A 5,000-nucleotide genomic window follows, 5' to 3' on the forward strand; every position below is an offset into this window, starting at 1 on the left:
TCGACATACCATTTCCGCAGTGTCTATTTCGTTCAATATTCGTCTACAGACAATCACACACGCGCGCACCCATACTCACAGTAACTCACAATATCTTATGATATATGTTTCTGCTCTCCGCGGTTTCATTTCAAATCAGGACGCGGTCAACATTTCCTTTTATCCTCGCTAGATCGATAAATAGGGTAACAGACCAGTGGCCACTTCATGTTTAACTTCTCTTTGCCTTTCTCTACATTTATGTTTCTATCCCCACCCTCTCTCTCTCTTTCTCTCTCTCTCTCTCTGCATATAATTAGAAAGACCATTTTCCGCATATTTTTCCCTCGTCAATACAGCGTGAGGATTGGTGTTGTGCGTGTCCGTCTTATACTCAGGCACTTGCACGTGAACTCTTTACCCTTTACTCTTTTACTTGTTTCAGTCATTTGACTGCGGCCATGCTGGAACACCACTTTTAGTCGAGGAAATAGACCCCAGGCCTTATTCTTTGTAAGCCAAGTACTGATTCAATCGGTCTTTCTTGCCAAACTGCTAAGTTACGGGGACGTAAACACACCAGCATCGGTTGTCAAGCGATGTTGGGGGGACACACACAGACACACAAACACACAGACAGACATACAGACAGACAGACAGACAGACACACACCACACACACACACACACACACACATATATATATATATATACGACGGGTTTCTTTCAGTTTCCGTCTACCAAATCTATTCACAAGGCTTTGGTCGGCCCGAGGCTATATTAGAAGACACTTGCTCAAGGTGCCACGCTGTGGGACTGAACCCGGAACCATGGTGTTGTTAAGCAAGCTACTTACCACACAACCGCTCCTGCACCTATGTTTACTAATAGGAATTTACTTGGACAAACAAGTGACAGATCCTTGTCAAATTTGACGGAGGATATATTAGACATAATGTACACAAGCTAACATACACATACAGATATATAAACACACACATGCGGGTAGCATTTGGGGTTTTTTCTGCTCAAATGGGTTTTCAACTCAATATTTACTTGCTGTTATCTATAGATTTATGTGTGCTTTTAAGGCAGTGAGCTGGCAGAAACGTTAGCACGCCGGGCGAAATGCGTAGCCATATTTCGTCTGTCGTTACGTTCTGAGTTCAAATTCCGCCGAGGTCCACTTTGCCTTTCATTCTTTCGGTGTCGATAAATTAAGTGCCAGTTACTCACTGGGGTCGATGTAATCGGCTTAATCCGTTTGTCTGTCCTTGTTTGTCCCTTGTGGGTAGTAAAGAAATCCAGAAATTAGCATGCTCTATGGTCCAACACATTTTCCAACTTATTTCAAACAAAGGCTCATATATCCCTTACTAATCAGCTCACCTATAATTTTTGAACGTTCTTTACGTATTTATTCCTATTTCTTCCATATTCATGACTGTATGAGTTCATTTCAGTATGTACATCGAACACTTAAGTTGGTTCTTTCTTGTTTACATGAGTTTTAAATTTGAAACAGCGAAAATGTAGGTAAGTATGTGAAATAGCCGTAGTTTCTGAGTTGTTTTATGGAACCTCACTTTCTTTACGCACCAAGCGCATATAAGAGTAGCCATTATTCTGTGAAAAGTTCGTAGTTTTTAAATTAAATAAAAAAGATGTTACGTCGTTAATAATTTGAAACGCAATGTATATATGTATATACATATATATTTGTGTGTGTGTGTGTAAGAGTGTGTGTGAGTCTGTGTGTATGTATATATACACACATTTGATAGGATTTTGGTGAAATTCCGTCGACCCAATCCACACACGAGCCTTCGATCCACCCAAGGTTATACTACTAAGCACTTGATCAACGTGTCACGCATACATTATATATTTGTGCATCTACGTAGGTGCGAGCAGGTACGTGTGTGTTTGTAAATATGTGTACTACACATATACAATATATCATGTGAAGACAGTTTGATGTATGACGGAAATTGTTGGGTTTAGAGCTTCACGTATAGTATTATGATCCAATCTGTTTCCAGTATAGTGGTAGATTTACGACTATACTTAAGCACATAAACATACGTATTAAGCGATGATTAAAAAGAAAGCTAGATTCATTTAGACGTAATATATTTGCGTACATTTACATGTGTAAAATCTTTCGCTACAGTAACTTAATCAGAAAAAAGAAAGAAAACTTTTTTATAGACAATAAATATGGAAACAAACAGATCTGGGTTTGGGTTGTACATGATATTACCGGAGTGTAGGACACATGTTTCTGCGTTGTAACGCGCTCTCGTTGCTTAGAGTACCTTTAATTACATAATACCAATTTGGTAAATATTTATACACATCTGTAAATCATTTCCTTGTTGCTTACGATCTATCGGTGTCAGTAACTGTTTGTGTGTACAATAAAGAAGGTCTACGATCTTGCGTTGGGTATTTGTTTTGGCACAGTCTCTTCTACTATAGCCTTGGGCCGACCAAAGCCTTGTGAGTGGATTTGGTAGACGGAAACTGAAAGAAGTCCGTCGTATATATTTATATGTATATATATATGTGTGTGTGTGTTTGTGTGTCTATGACCCCCCCCCCCAACATGTGTCTACATCCTCGTAACTTAGCAGTTCAACAAAAGAGACCGATAGAATAAGTACTAGGCTTACAAAGAATAATGGCGTTGATTTGCTCGATTAAAAGGCGGTGCTCCAGCATGGCCGCAGACAAATGACTGAAACAAATAAAAAAAAGAGTAATCTTGCACCTAACACTTCATTATTCATTACATCTTCTCTTTTTAAAAAGTGGCATGGTGTAATTTGCGATGGATCTGGTTGTTACTCCAAGCAAGTTGCGACCACGTAGAGGCTCTAAAGCCGGATTGAGTAATATAAGCTAATTCGTATATATGTATTGCTAATTATAACGAAGCTTCGTGCATATGGATGTTCACCTGTTTTTTCATGATTTAGTGTTTCTTAATCTGTTTTCTCTGTGTCTCTCCTTTACTGCTCCACCATCCCGAATGAGAAAAAGAATGTATTTTTTTTTAAAAGCAATATATTGTGCAACACTGTCAGCCTTATTGGCGATTCAAGATTAGAATCTTTAAAGCCAACGTTTGGGGAAATAAATCTCGCTAAGACCGATTAGCGACTAAGAATTATTCAAACTTGAAACCATTTTCTTCTGTGAAATCACTACTTCTCTCATTGGAATGCTGAGATTTCCCTCAATAGATTCCCTCAGGGTAAAGAATTGCGTGTCTAAAGTACAGAATGATACAAATAACAATTGGAATGAGCATTTATCTTTGTTCAGGTAAAAATATTGAGAGTCTTACCACTGATTTCTATCAACTGCGTTTCATAAATCAGCCATGGCTAAATACAATGAATCAGACGTTTCTGACATGAAACAGATCTCTCCAGAAATGTTATATTTTATATTGTAATCGTTAAATCTAACTTCATACTATTTTCTGTTCAAACTCTACAGTTAGTGTCATTATAACATAAGTATCTTTGTGAAGTCGGATTTTTTGCATGAATCGGTAAACATTTTACAGGCATTGTTTATCTAGAACATTCGTTTACAAACTTCCCTCTAGCAAGCATCTTCCTACGAATTTAAATGAGTATCCCCATGGATCTCTAGCTTTGAAAAGATTTGTGTACTCAATAATTGTAGTTTGGCTAGGAAGAACAAATTTGTTAATCACTTACATCGCTCACTTGAAGTATTTTCCTGGATACGCAACAAAATCAATAGCAATATTAAACAAAACCTTACTTGTTTAACGAGATACTGTTGTTTCGTTGATGCTATATTCTAAATTTAAATTTCAACGAAAGAGAGTTTTAAGAGTAGATTAGCTTCGAAAAAAAATACCTAGAATAAAACGCTATTCCTGTGGATTGGAATTCGATGATGAAATTTTCTAAGTTTATCTTTATCAACTGTATCATGAATAATACATTTTACATTGTAATGTTTTCAAATATTGACTTTACCTTTCAAATATCAAGTACTACAGATATGGATTCCCAAGAGCCAGCGAATCACTGATCAAAGACTATATTATCGAGTGTGTGCTGCAGTCTTTTTTTTTCAAAAGATAGTGTAATTTGAAAATACTGCTCTTTTTTCTTATTTCTGAGTCTATCGATTATGGGATAAAGGTGGTGTGACTTTATAGGAGGTAACGTGTTTAAGGATCAAGTCGTGAGACAACGTACACAGCGTTGTCTCTTGTATCTGTCACAGTGTCTTGTATTTAGTTCGTTCACTGATGCGGCGGCCTAGATTGGTGTAGTCAAATGCCGATATGGCTCAGATGGTCTATGATTTGGGTACACTATGGCTGTAAGACGGGACATGAACAGATGCAGCGGAGACAATGAAGCCGTGGCCAGAAACAAGGGAAGCAGCAGGTGTTCTAACTACGTCAACATGCTGCGATACACCCTGGAATCATTGAACAGGGCATTAGGCTAAATTCAAACGGCTATGTGAAACTGCTGAAAACTGTGGTCAGTCTCTGGCTGGAGAGGGTCACTGCTGGAAGGTCATATATATGACAGAAGGATTCGGCTCTTTGCTAGAATTCGGGAAACACTCAGAATTGGCGTAGGAGAATGTCCACGATTTCACCACCATCCCTAATTTCTTGTTTCTTATTTCCCCCCAATTGTAACACCATGGTACGCATTTGAGAATGGACCAAACATTCTTCCTGCAACACAAAGGCCAAGATGGTGACCAAGATCAAGAAAGTATTGGTAGATCTCCCAGGGATACAGTTTCTGGAACCACATTCTGGAATCGTTTTAGGCTATGGTGGAACCTGGTGGTGGCTACGTTGAGTAAACCGTCATCTTACAGATATAATCAATATCTATAAAGCTGAAATGCGAAAAGGTTGTTTGATTTATTGGTTATTTATCTCATTTTGGGATGGGAACGGTTTGGTAGATGGGGTCGGATTGGCGCCAAAATTTACACTGGGGATAA

This window comes from Octopus sinensis, linkage group LG3 (assembly GCF_006345805.1).
Source record: "Octopus sinensis linkage group LG3, ASM634580v1, whole genome shotgun sequence".
NCBI lineage: Eukaryota > Metazoa > Mollusca > Cephalopoda > Octopoda > Octopodidae > Octopus > Octopus sinensis.